Source organism: Mauremys mutica, chromosome 1, assembly GCF_020497125.1.
Source record: "Mauremys mutica isolate MM-2020 ecotype Southern chromosome 1, ASM2049712v1, whole genome shotgun sequence".
In the NCBI taxonomy this organism is placed as follows: Eukaryota; Metazoa; Chordata; order Testudines; family Geoemydidae; genus Mauremys; species Mauremys mutica.
Genome location: NC_059072.1, coordinates 58,756,227 through 58,770,733, shown reverse-complemented (window position 1 = coordinate 58,770,733; position 14,507 = coordinate 58,756,227). Strand labels below are relative to the sequence as shown.

General features: G+C 42.4%; 1 long non-coding RNA gene across 1 annotated transcript in view; it reads left to right on the top strand.

The window, feature by feature from the left end:
* Positions 1–3,740, top strand: part of LOC123378605 — an 85,749-nt gene extending 82,009 nt beyond the window's left edge. Inside the window, exons 3-4 of the long non-coding RNA XR_006582670.1 lie at positions 302–464; positions 2,666–3,740. This is a non-coding gene — a long non-coding RNA (uncharacterized LOC123378605). The remainder of the gene's footprint in view (positions 1–301; positions 465–2,665) is intronic.
* The last annotated feature ends 10,767 nt before the right edge of the window (positions 3,741–14,507 follow it).

Genomic DNA, 14,507 nt, shown 5'->3' with positions numbered 1-14,507 from the left:
ATCTGTGATTCCAGAATAAAGAGCAAAATGATCAAAACTAAATAAAAGAATAACATTGAAAAGAAACTGTGTAAGAACATAAGAACAATAGAAAAATGCTCCTTTTCCCTCTAGACACTGGTGTATGTGTGTGTGTGTGCGCGCGTGTACAAAAAACCCTTCTTGCTTAATCTGTGAGTAAAGACAGCTGCCCTTAAGACACAAGACTAAAGAGCAAAACATCCAGAAATAAGCAAAATTATTTGAAAAGGAAAATATGGTAAAATAAAACTTTGTCTGTCTTTCTTTTCTCTCCTTCCAGCCATCTCATTCAGGAATAAACACTATTCTATCTAAAGCCTTACTGACACTGTAAAACAAGGTTTATCGTTTAAATATCTCCATACATGCAGTCATTCGGAAGGAATTAATCATTCAGATGACCCTGCTCAGCTTGGCTATATTGCTACTCACTGAAAAGAAAGGTGAGGACTTTACAAAGAGTTCATTATTTATGAAGCACTGTAAGACTACATGATGCTGCTCACTAAGACAGCAGTGCCAAACAAATAACACGTGTCCTGCCTTCAAAGGGCTTACATTCTAAGGGCACAAATTGGTCCAGCACAGGAGAAGCAGTACAATACATCAGTTAACTGAGGTACAGAGTGTGGGCAAGATAGCCCAGATATAATTATGATATTGATCCCTTCCAAATACTGAGTAAGAACTTGCAGCTGCAGTGGTGGAGCTGATAGCAGTGCGGGATATGAATTAGTTGTGCTGCCAATGGGGAGAGGCCCTGGGAAGTGCACAGAGCGAGGACAGCATGGTTTTCCTTGAGGGAGGTTCACATAGCTGAGCTAATGTTTCCAGCAGAACCCTGGCTGGATGCTTCATGCTTCATTCCCTATCCTTTGCACAAGCTCCCATCACTAACTCATCGAGTGATGATGAGATGTGGACACTGCATTTAAAATCCTAAGCTAAGCTCAAAGTATATTTTTGGCAGATAGAGCACTGGACTGGGACTCAGGGGACCTGGGTTCTATTCCTGGCTGTCACTGGCCTACTGTGTGACCTCAGACAAGTCATTTCACTCCCTGGGCATCCGTTTCCTCATCTATGAGATGAGTGATAATGACACTGAGACTTTGCAAAGCAGTTAGAGATTTGCTGATAGGAAACTCTATATAAAAGCAAGGCAGGAAGATGGAGTTCTGTCTGTACAACTTGTGAATTCTGGTTGATATGATGAAGTTGTATACGCTTTATATAAATAAGTATCAATGACTAACGGTGTTAGAATCAGTGTAAAGTGTCTCTGTCTCTGTGTTTTATGTGCTTCACAACTGCCATGTCCCTCATGAGAGAGTTACATTGTAACCTAGAAGGTTCCTATCTTGGGCTGGAGTTATGGGAGAGAGGGTGTTTAAGCTACTAGGGTATCTTGGGGTCAGTACTGGTCCTGCGAGCCTAAGCGGCTCCATTTCCATGAGAGGTAGCCGACAGAACTAGAGAGTAAACAGAACTGCAGCCTGCTGGAACCTTGGGAAGCTTAAGACACCCAGGGATCCAGAGGCTTGGATTCCCCTCAAAGCAGTCTAGCGGCAGCCGGCAGGATCTGTTACACTAAGTATTATTATTATTATTTCCCATCTGCCGATGTGACAGTTTGAGTAATCTCTCTATGTACAACTTATGAATTCTGGCTGATGTTATGAAGTTATTATGAATGTGTTGGGCCATTGAATGCCTTGGTGTGAATGTGGAGTCAGCCATCTGCTATCAGGGCTGCAGCACCTTCCTCCCACACTAGGTGAAAGGGTGGGTTATTAGGACTTTAATGGTTGTCTACTTATGTGGCAGCACATTGAGACAATGGGTTGGCGGAAACCAATTCAAGTAAGTTTCTCTGCAAGGTATAGGAAAAGGGTCAATCCCCTGCAGCAGAACAAAGAAACCAGGAGGTGTTGGTGGGACATGTAAACTCAAGAGATTCAGAGCGAGAAGGGGAAGCTTGGATAGGAGCGTAGAAGGACACTAACTATAGACTAAGAGAGGGAGTCCATGATTCACAAGAGAAGTCATGTGTAGGAGAGGGAATTCCTGGACTCCTCAGAGGATTCTGTTGAGGGAGGATGTGGTTATTATTTTTCCTAGGTCTATGTATTTCTTATGCTACCTAAGAAAAGAGTAATTTGGTTTGGAATACTACATGGTCTGTCTATGTGTCTGTTTGCTTTCACTGTTGCATGTCCATGAACAGTCAAATTGTAAACTCAGAACATCCACGTGGTTGCAGTTCTGGAAGAGAATATGCTTAAGCTACGGGAATCGGGTGTGGGGAGAGTCTGAGAGTTCAGCATTAGTTCCAGGGTCAAGACATTTGGAGTGTGGGGTCTCACCTCTCAGAAACAGGTGCTAGATAGACAGGATCTGCACCCCAAGAGCATGCCTAGAGACCCCAGCCAGAGGCAGTGTCTGGCCTCTGGTAAAACACATGGAGCCCAAATACAAAAGCCTGAGGAGTGCTCATCCATGGGGAGCTGTGCATATGTGACATTGCAGGTTTTTCCATAGAAGGAATGATCTAGTTCAATGGTCAATAAAGAGGTAGTGAGGGATTTAACAGCAAAAGTCCCAATGTTATTAATGGAATGTGCACATTTATGTTCTTCTGCAGTGACTGCTTCAGACACATGGACAGAGCAGTTCACAGCATTTAATCAAGCTCCACTGAAACAGCTTAACCAATGGTCAATTTCACTCTCAGCAAATGAAACACATCTGGCTGGCTACTCTGGACAGCAAGTAGCAAGAACAGAGTCAGGTCTCCTCAGAGCCTCTGTCCATCTTCCAATGAGAAAATACCCCTGCTCTTGTCACCCGGGACTGCAGTCACAATCTAAGCATGGGAGTAAAGGGGTGGCATACTCCCTGCACTGCCAAGTACAGGCTGCGAGAATCTAAAAAACCTCTTGGAATTACAAAGCTTAGTTTAGCCACATGATCGACAGAATAATATTTGGCATTGATTTGTAACAGGATTCGCAATTCTACAGAAGTCAGTTACAAACACACTTTAATATGGCATCTAAGGCTTGTCCTTGCTTGCAGCTTTGCCCTGATTTCTTCCTGTCCCTTGTATTGGTCCTTTTTCCACCCCAATTCCTCCTGCTTCCACTGTCACCTTCTTCCACTCTTCATGCTTTCTCCCATGGTGGAATTCCCTCTCACGCTGTGTGTGAAAGGAATCTGCCATTCAAATCCCTCTTTAAAAACAGATTTCTTCTTACAAGACAACTCATTTTAATTAATCTAACTCAGAAATAGTGCACACTGCCAATAAAAAAAATCATCTGTACTCTGAGAATCTCCCCTCCTGTCCTCAAAGCCATTTTACATTGTTTGATCTGTCCCTTTAGAATTCACAAAGGAAAGGAACCGTGTCTTCCTAAGCATACTGTTGGCACTTAAATAACATATGTCAGCACTGTGAAGTTTTTATTTTATTTTTTAACTATGGCAAAAAGCATGGTTTGTTGCATATTTGTTCTGTAAATTTCATTTCCGTTTTAATTAGAAGGCAAGTTCCTGCAATATCCATTATAATTACCGTAATCTGCTTACAGTCAGTATGATGACTACAGCTAGAAGAACCAGCTGTGTTATATTTGTTTTATGCTGGGTAGTGATCTTTCCACAAACAAGTACTTGCTTTGGTATGGTCTGAAAATTGTGCTTCTAGTCATTCTTGGTGAGCCAATAGTCTTGTGAGAGGGCTAGTTCATGAAAGTTATTTTCCAGTTTTTTGAGTATGGTGGTAGGCTCTATATATCAGGAAAAAGAAATGGTACAACCTTAAAGTGTGTATATGGTTAAGTTTAAATGATCATAAACAGAATCCCCTTTTTCTGCGTCTATTCATTTTGGAGGAGCCAGAATACATGTAGGATGCATATGTTCTCATTTCAAATGGTCTATCTTTATATAAGCAGGCTGATATTATAGACTTAATGAGTTTATACACTATTAAGTTACTCATGTTTTATGCCAGTGTAACTCAATTGAGTCCAATGTAAAAGCAGAGTAATGCAGTGATGAATCAGGCCCTATCATTCTTACTAAAATGGAGTCAGAAGGCCAAATTCCATTTTTTATGCACCTCGTAACCAACACCCACTATTCTCTATTTGTTTATTTCATTGAGTGTTAAAAGAATTTCTGGTTTTGTAATGTCATTGTTATACCTTTTTTTTTCCTGAAGCAGAAATAAAGGGAATTAATTTCATTTTATAGTGGTACATTTGTTTCCCAGTATCCTGGAATGAAAACATGCTAAATTACCCTGGTGACTATCCAGATGATGTTTTCAAATCACTTGCCATCTTGAAGAATCATGGAGCTGTCAGATTTACTTGGACACCTTTTTTTTTTTTTTTTGTAAATCTAGAAACCTTTTTGTCTAGATTTACTGAAGCAGCTAAACTAAACTAATTGGAAAATACTAAGCTTTGTATTACAGAATTAAAGTTACAGGATTTTATTTTGGATTCTTTTCCCACATAAATTAGAAGTGTATAAGATATTGTTTATTGGTCACTGAATTGTGAAAATGAAAGTGAGGAGGGGAAAGAAAAAGCAACAAGAACAACAACCAAAACCCCTGTAGTGTAGTTCATTAAAAAAAAAGAAAAGAAATCTCTGTCCAATAATATAAAATCTGTGGAATCCTCCAGTCTTTCAATCCATATCATCTCCTTTTGCTCCTCATCCTGGGAACTCAAGCCACATGAGCTCTTCTTTCTGGACTAACTCTGATTAGTACCACCTCAATTTTCACTGGGTTGATGATCCAGCTGTTGCCTACAAGATTCCATCGCCATCACCTCTCACAAAATCTCTGTGCCCCACTACTCACTGAGTGGTGAATCCTTCCTTTGCCTTCACAGAGCCAGGAGTGTCTCCTGACACTGGAACTAGGGAAATATCACTGCACAAGTGGGTCGGAGGATTAGGAGCAGAGTTCACTTTGATGTTCAGTGAGTGGACGTGACACATTTAGATAGTGGACGCTTTTGTAACCTGCGTGCTACAGTACCAGCCAAAGAGTGGCTCTGCAAGGGCTCCCCAACCTGGGGCAGTGAAGGATGATTCCTTGTTTTTCTCAAGTACCTCTCCAGAGCCCAGCCAAGGCACTCACACTGGGCATTGGAGAGTGGATTTGCCCCTCCCACATACAGCAGGGATAGTTTTGAGTATTTAATGTTATAAATCTAGACCCATCTCCTGAACTGAAGTTGCACATTTGGGGCTCTTGTTACCTAAATTCCACCTTTGGATGGATGAGGGGCTCCCATTGAAGCCCATATGAGCCAGGTACACATACACCTGAGAGTAAAATTGGGCCCTTATTGCACCTTATTTTTAGATTTATAAACATGCACCCTATCAACAAGTCTTAGGACACACCATTTAATCAGATATAATTTTAGACCCTTTTAAACTTCTGAAAACTCATAATTAAGTCTATCTTTTGCACCTCAATTGATGTGTACTGCCACTGTTGACTAGGGGGAGTGAGATAATTGCCAGGACGCAGGCTAAACAGGATTTTTTGACCAAAGTCAATACCTTGAATTGTTTCCTGAAGTAAAAAAGATGTCAGTGCAGTTGTGGAAAAGAACTATCATATGTTCCCTTTAACTAACACTGAACTAAACAAGCAGTCACATTCTGAATCAGCTACAGCTTTTGACTGGTCTTTAAGTGCAATTCCATGTACAGCACATTGTAAACATACACTTTGGAAGTTATAAAAACATGGATGATGGTGGTTTGGTCTGGATCTAAAAAAAACAACAACATTTCACCAGACACAGATGAACAGAGATATTCTTGGCCACTGGCATCCCCTGGAACTCCATCAACAATAGAGTTTAAGACCATCCCTGATACTTGGGCAACATGTAGGCAAAATCTCTCACTAAAGGGAACAAGAACATCTCCTGCCATAGACTCCAAATGCTTCTCCAATGTAATTGTATCATTTGCTACCTCTCTGACTTGTACCTTGGCCAGTTGGCTGCTCTGCATGCCCATATCTTGTCTAGACACTGAAAAGCACATCAACTGTACCATCTGGGTCAGATGAGAATGAGAGATGGTAAAACTTTCAAAAATGGCTAAGTGACTAAGGAGCCTAAGTCCCATGGACTTTCAATCACTCAATCATGTATGGTTTCAGAGTAGCAGCCGTGTTAGTCTGTATCCGCAAAAAGAACAGGAGTACTTGTGGCACCTTAAAGACTAACAAATTTATTTTAGCATGAGCTTTCGTGAGCTGCAGCTCACTTCTTCGGATGCATAGAATGGAACACACAGACAGGGGATATTTATACATACAGAGAACATGAAAAGGTGGAAGTATGCATACCAACAGGCAGAGTCTAATCAATTGAGATGAGCTATTGTTAGCAGGAGGAAAAAAAACTTTTTGAAGTGATAATTAAGATGGCCCATAGAAGGTGTGAGGAGAACTTAACATAGGGAAATAGATTCAATTGGTGTAATGACCCAACCATTCCCAGTCTTTGTTTAGGCCACAGTTAATAGTATCTAGTTTGTATATTAATTCAAGTTCAGCAGTTTCTCTTTGGAGTCTGTTTTTGAAGTTTTTTTGTTGCAAAATTGCCACCTTCAAGTCTGTCACTGAGTGGTTAGAGAGGTTGAAGTGTTCTCCCACTGGTTTTTGAATGTTATGATTCCTGATGTCAGATTTGTGTCCATTTATTCTTTTGCGTAGAGACTGTCCGGTTTGGCCAATGTACATGGCAGAGGGGCATTGCTGGCACATGATGGCATATATCACGTTGGTAGATGTGCAGGTGTACGAGCCCCTGATGGCGTGTCTGATGTGATTAGGTCCTATGATGGTGTCACTTGAATGGATATGTGGACAGAGCTGGCATCGGGCTTTGTTGCAAGGATAGGTTCCTGGGTTAGTGTTTATGTTGTATGGTGTGCGGTTGCTGGTGAGTATTTGCTTCAGGTTGGGAGGCTGTCTATAAGCGAGGACTGGCCTGTCTCCCAAGATCTGTGAGAGTGAGGGATCATCTTTAAGGATAGGTTGTAAATCTTTGATGATGCGCTGGAGAGGTTTTAGTTGGGGGCTGTAGGTGATGGCTAGTGGTGTTCTGTTATTTTCTTTTTTAGGCTTGTTCTGTAGTAGGTGGCTTCTGGGTACTCTTCTGGCTCTGTCAATCTGTTTTTTCACTTCAGCAGGTGGGTATTGTAGGTTTAAGAATGCTTGATAGAGATCTTGTAGGTGTTTGTCTCTGTCTGAGGGATTGGAGCAAATACGGTTGTATCTTAGAGCTTGGCTGTAGACAATGGATCGTGTGGTGTGTCTGGGATGGAAGCTGGAGGCATGTAAGTAAGTATAGCGGTCAGTGGGTTTCCGGTATAGGGTGGTATTTATGTGACCATCGTTTATTAGCACAGGTCTAGGCTGAGGTTGATGGTGGGATGGAAATTGTTAAAATCACGGTGGAATTCCTCGAGGGCTTCTTTTCCATGAGTCCAGATGATGAAGATGTCATCAATGTAGCGCAAGTAGAGTAGGGGCGTTAGGGAACGAGAGTTAAGGAAGCGTTGTTCTAAGTCAGCCATAAAGATGTTGGCATACTGAGGGGCCATGCGGGTACCCATAGCAGTGCCACTGACTTGAAGATATATATTGTCCCCAAATGTGAAATAGTTGTGGGTGAGGACAAAATCACAAAGTTCAGCCACCAGGTTAGCCGTGATATTATCGGGGATACTGTTCCTGATGGCTTGTAGTCCATCTTTGTGTGGAATGTTAGTGTAGAGGGCTTCCACATCCATAGTGGCCAGAATGGTGTTTTCTGGAAGATCACTGATGGATTGTAGTTTCCTCAGGAAGTCAGTGGTGTCTCGAAGATAGCTGGGAGTGCTGGTAGCATAGGGCCTGAGGAGAGAGTCCACATAGCCAGACAATCCTGCTGTTAAAGTACCAATGCTTGAGATGATGGGGCATCCAGGATTTCCAGGTTTATGGATCTTGGGTAGCAAATAGAATACACCTGGTCGGGGTTCCAGGCATGTGTCTGTATAGATCTGTTCCTGTGCTTTCTCAGGGAGTTTTTTGAGCAGATGGTGTAGTTTCTTTTGGTAATCATCAGTGGGATCAGAGGGTAATGGCTTGTAGAATGTGGAGTTAGAGAGCTGCCTGGCAGCCTCTTGTTCATATTCCGACCTATTCATGATGACGACAGCACCTCCTTTGTCAGCCTGTTTGATTATGATGTCAGAGTTGTTCTTGAGGCTGTTGATGGCATTGTGTTCAGCACGGCTTAGGTTATGGGGCAAGTGATGTTGCTTTTCCACAATTTCAGCCCGTGCACGGTGACGGAAGCAATCTATGTAGAAGTCTAGTCTGTTGTTTCGACCCTCAGGAGGAGTCCATGCAGAATCCTTTTTATTATAGCGTTGGTAGGAAGGATTCTGTGGGTTAGTATGTAGTTCAGAGGTGTGTTGGACTTTTCTGTCACTCATTTCAATCACTTAGGTGGTTTGGAACTGTTTACTCTCAGAATTGTTTATCTTCAATATATTGATGATACCATGTCTTCAAAATGCTTCTCAATCTGCCCTAGGGACCTTACATAAATGTTGAGCAGAAGAGGTGTCAAAACAGAGCCTTTTGGAATCCAAGGCATTACTTGGGCCAGATGAGCAATTGCCCCAAACCTCTCTACTGGTTCTCCCAGAATGGAAAGAATGGAGCCCCCAACCCCACCCTCATTCAAAAGAATTCCACCTACCCCATCCAGCCACTACACCAGGTGCTCAAATACTATGGTAATGAGGACAATTACAGAACCGTAAGACAGGTAATAGTTAACAAAACACCATGACTAATTACATCAAGCCTCATGGCAAATTGCATTGTCCAAAGCTCAGGGAAGATTTCAACAAACAAGACCACTATTGTTTCTATGCAACACCCTAAAGCAGATCTAAAACCTGACTAAAAGGAATCCAAGCAATCTGAATGGTCCAGATGACACCTAAGTAGCCTCACTACTAGAGCTGAGTGAATTTTTCCAGAGAATAATTCATTCCCAGTTTAGGTCACCCCAAACTATTTGTGAATTTGACACAAATTCCTGAATAGTTTTGGCCAGAAAAAAATATTGGGCTAGATTCACAAAATGGCCAGAAGAGGCCATTCCCTAATAACTTTTAGCTCAACACTTAAGGCACTCACCAAAGCTGTGGGAGACCAAGGTTCAAATTCTCCCTTCTGCTTCATGGGAGACCCTGGTTCTCAAGGGGGACTTTAATCACCCTGATATCTGCTGGGAGAGCAATACAGCGGTGCATAGACAATCCAGGAAGTTTTTGGAAAGTGTAGGGGACAATTTCCTGGTGCAAGTGCTGGAGGAACCAACTAGGGCAGAGCTCTTCTTGACCTGCTGCTCACAAACAGGGAAGAATTAGTAGGGAAGCAAAAGTGGATGGGAACCTGGGAGGCAGTGACCATGAGATGGTTGATTTCAGGATCCTGGCACAAGGAGGAAAGGAGAGCAGTAGAATATGGACCCTGGACTTCAGAAAAGCAGACTTTGACTCCCTCAGGGAATTGATGGACAGGATCCACTGAGAGAATAACATGAGGGGCAAAGGAGTCCAGGAGAGCTGGCTGTATTTTAAAGAATCCTTATTGAGGTTGCAGGAACAAACCATCCCGATGTGTAGAAAGAATAGTAAATATGGCAGGCGACCAGCTTGGCTTAACAGTGAAATCCTTGCTGATCTTAAATGCAAAAAAGAAGCTTACAAGAAGTGGAAGATTGGACAAATGACCAGGGAGGAGTATAAAAATATTGCTCAGGCATTCAGGAGTGAAATCAGGAAGGTCAAATCACACTTGGAGTTGCAGCTAGCAAGAGTTGGTAAGAGTAACAAGAAGGGTTTCTTCAGGTATGTTAGCAACAAGAAGAAAGTCAAGGAAAGTGTGGGCCCCTTACTTACTGAATGAGGGAGGCAACCTAGTGACAGAGGATGTGGAAAAAGCTAATGTACTCAATGCTTATTTTGCCTCTGTCTTCACGAACAAGGTCAGCTCCCAGACTGCTGCACTGGGCAGCACAGCATGGGGAAGAGATGACCAGCCCTCTGTGGAGAAAGAAGTGGTTCAGGAATATTTAGAAAAGCTGGATGAGCACAAATCCATGGAGCCGGATGCGCTGCATCCAAGGGTGCTAAAGGAGTTGGAGGATGTGATTGCAGAGCCATTGGCCATTATCTTTGAAAAATCATGGTGATCGGGGGAGGTCTCAGAGGACTGGAAAAAGGCTAATGTAGTGCTCATCTTAAAAAAGGGAAGAAGGAGGATCTGGGGAACTACAGGCCAGTCAGCCTCACCTCAATCCCTGGAAAAATCATGGAGCAGGTCCTCAAGGAATCAATTCTGAAGCACTTAGAGGAAAGGAAAGTGATCAGGAACAGTCAGCATGGATTCACCAAGGGCAAGTCATGCCTGACTAACCTAATTGCCTTCTATGAGGAGATAACTGGGTCTGTGTATGAAGGGAAAGCAGTGGATGTGTTATTCCTTGACTTTAGCAAAGCTTTTGATATGGTATCCCACAGTATTCTTGCCGGCAAGTTAAAGAAGTATGGGCTGGATGAATGGACTATAAGGTGGATAGAAAGCTGGCTAGATCATTGGGCTCAACAGGTAGTGATCAATGGCTCCATGTCTAGTTGGCATCTGGTATCAAGCGGAGTGCCCCAACGGTTGGTCTAAAGTGCCCCAAGGGTTGGCGGGTTTTGTTCAATATCTTCATTAATGATCTGGAGGATGGCATGGACTGCACTCTCAGCAAGTTTGCAGATGACACTAAACTTGGAGGAGTGGTAGATACGCTGGAGGGTAGGGATAGGATACAGAGGGACCTAGACAAATTAGAGGATTGGGCCAAAAGAAATCTGATGAGGTTCAACAAGGACAAGTGCAGCGTCCTGCACTTAGGAAGAAAAAATCCCATGCACTGCTACAAACTAGGGACCGAATAGCTAGGCAGCAGTTCTGCAGAAAAGGACCTAGAGGTTACAGTGGTTGAGAAGCTGGATATGAGTTGACAGTGTGCCCTTGTTGCTAAGAAGGCTAATGACATTTTGGGCTGTATAAGTAGGGGCATTGCCAGCAGATTGAGGGACATGATCATTCCCCTCTATTTGACATTGGTGAGGCCTCATCTGGAGTACTGTGTCCAGTTTTGGGCCCCACACTACAAGAAGGGTGTGGAAAAATTGGAAAGAGTCCAGCGGAGGACAACAAAAATGATTAGGAGGCTGGAGCGCATGACTTATGAGGAGCAGCTGAGGGAACTGGGATTGTTTAGTCTGCAGAAGAGAAGAATGAAGGGGGATTTGATAGCTGCTTTCAACTACCTGAAGGGGGGTTCCAAAGAGGATGGATCTAGACTGTTCACAGTGGTACCAGATGACAGAACAAGGAGTAATGGTCTCAAGTTGCAGTGGGGGAGGTTTAAGTTGGATATTAGGAAAAACGTTTTCACTAGGAGGGTGATGAAGCACTGGAATGGGTTATCTAGGGAGGTGGTGGAATCTCCTTCCTTAGAGGTTTTTAAGGTCAGGCTTGACAAAGCCCTGGCTGGGATGATTTAGTTCGGAAATGGTCCTGCTTTGAGCAGGGGGTTGGACTAGATGACCTCCTGAGGTCCCTACCAACCCTGATATTCTATGAGTCTATGAAGACATGACCTTGGGCCTCCCACACGAGTGTCTTAGCCACCAGGCCACAGAGTCTTTACATGATTTCCCTGGCCCACTGACTACTGAAGTATTTATACAAAGTGGAAGAGGTTCAACAGAAGAGAGACCCACCCACCCCAGAATACTCCATAGCCCAGTGATTAGGGCACTCACCTAAAAGGAAGGAAACCCAAGTTCAAATCCATTCTACACATAAGGCAGAACCCAGGTCTCCAACATCCTAGGTAAGTGCCCTAAACACTGGGCTAAAAGTTATATTGAGGCAGCATTCCTCTTCCTCTGGCCATTTTGTGAATCTAGCCCTTTAAAAGTCATAGAATCATAAAAGTGTGGGGTAGGAAAGTTCCCTGACAGGTGTTCTTAAAACCTCCAATAGTGGGGATTGCCAAAAACAAAACAAAAGTGCCTGGAAACAAAACATTTTGGGTTGAATTACGTTTCATTTGACTCAAGATGGCCTTTCAATCTGTCAACATTTTTTGAAATTTTTTAATTCAGTTTGACCTGAACATTCATTTTTTTAATATATATAATTTTTCAGAACTGACAGAGAAACAGAAAAATCAGCTATTCACCAAGTGCTGCTCACTACAGCCTTCTCACTAAGCCTCCTCAAAAGAGGACATATAGCAGTAAGTGGGTAAGCAAGAGATAGCTTCTTGGATAAAGCCTGATAACCACCTGCGTGAGTGAAGTTGGTCTTCCCATAGGGAAACATTAACAATCTCTGCTATCAAATGTTCCTCATTTGTTTTTACCAGACCCAGGCAGCCTGGGTCCAATTCAAAGAGCATAAGCTGAAGTGCTGGCTCCTGCAGTTTTTACTGTGAAATAACTCTAGCATTAAAGGTTGGATCTTTGTTGAATGTATGATTTTGGTAAAACAAACAAAGCTTTCTTGAAAGTGAATTATTTGCAGGCTGCAAAATGGCAACCCGCAAATAGTGAGTTTTAAATATAATCCTGAATAACTCAGCATGCATTGGCATGAAGCACCACAAAACATTTACCTCAAAGAACTTCCAGTTTCTTAAAGCAGTCTCCCCAGAGTACATTTACAGTAGCTGTCACCAAAGATAGCTCAGCACTGATGAGCCTCAGATTAGCATTCAAGTCCATGTGACAGATAGTGCATAAGCAATGACATTAATGTCATTTAACCAAGCTAAATAGCACAGGACAATTTTAATTTGCAACACTGACAAGATCTAAATTGCAGGGTACACCTGTAATGAAGACAAATCAAACCATGATCATCACTCTCACTTTTCTAAAATTAGAACCTACCAAGTACATCTTAAAAATTCTAGTCACAAAAATACTCCAAAGCACTGTTATCATTGCTAAGAATTACCATGACTGATGATGCAGAAAGCAATATTTAATAGCCTGGAGCAAAACAGTGGCCTTTACTCACTAATCTGCAAAAGGCAATAATAATGCTAGTAAAGTATGGTGCATGTCGGGAATAACAAATGCTATACAGATAAAAATAACAAAAAGGCATATTCTGAAATATGTATATTTTACCAGCAGAAATCAGGAGTAGGGAGGGTTGCGTAGTGATACATACTATGTTTTGTTAATACCCCATTTAGTGGATATTTTCAATTTGCCCCATTTCAATGAAGAAGTTTTATATAATTACACAATTTAGAAATGACTGGCTAAATTTCACTCAGCATTCTGGTTGATCAACAGGTATCTTGATAACTGCCACTATACAACCATTGTGTCCAGATGTGCCATTTCTAGAATATAGCACCACTGAAATGCAAGTAACATCACCAGAAAAAGATTTACGGAAAGTAGTGAATTATGTTTTGTTTAGACACAGACTCCTTCAAGGAAATCTACAAAGATGCTAGGTAACCACTCAATAAATTTCAATATCTTGATACCTACCCCGCCCATAATGGAATGGGTCTTCTCACATTTGAAGATCTTCAAACATTCATAGGAGTGCATACTCCAAGCAAGATTTTCGGGTTTCCTTTGCACCAGATTCTCCAGTCCCCGTTGTGCTACTTACAATAAAACTTGGGCAGATAGAAATTGCCCCTGAAGAACTTACTATATAAGGGGAATCTCTACTGACATAAAGCTGGCAAAGGTGGCTCTGCTCCTCTTGTCCCAGCTCCATCATCTCCCAAGCCAGTACTCCATTGCCCAGTGTGAATTTGGTGCATTTGGGGGAGGAATGAAGGCTCCACTCCATCCAACTCCCAACTGGCATAAGAGCTAGAAAAGACCTTGTGCATAAGTTAAAGCTGCCCCACTGCAGCTTCAGTTTATGTCCAGGAGAAATGGCTGAGAATCGGGGAGTCACAATGAGCTCCCTGACAGCTCTCCATCCATTACATAAGATTCTTCAGAGGAAAGTCAAGCCACCATCTTTAAACAGGTGTGAAGCAAACAAAGGATATGCAAGTCAGCTGACTTTAGGGCTCCTTTTGCACCTAATCTGAAGGCACAAGGGTCCAGAATGGACCTGAAAGTCAGACCTATATTATCACAGCTTCTGAGAGTACATGAAAATTTGAATTCCAGACACAGGCACATGCATATGCATGCTGGTCCAGTTTATTAATACATTGGTACACTCTTGAACAGGGATACTAAGTGGTAAAGGAACATGCAGATGCTAAATCATAGCTGTTGGCACACCACTTTCAGAACTACAGAGAAAAGCTCTT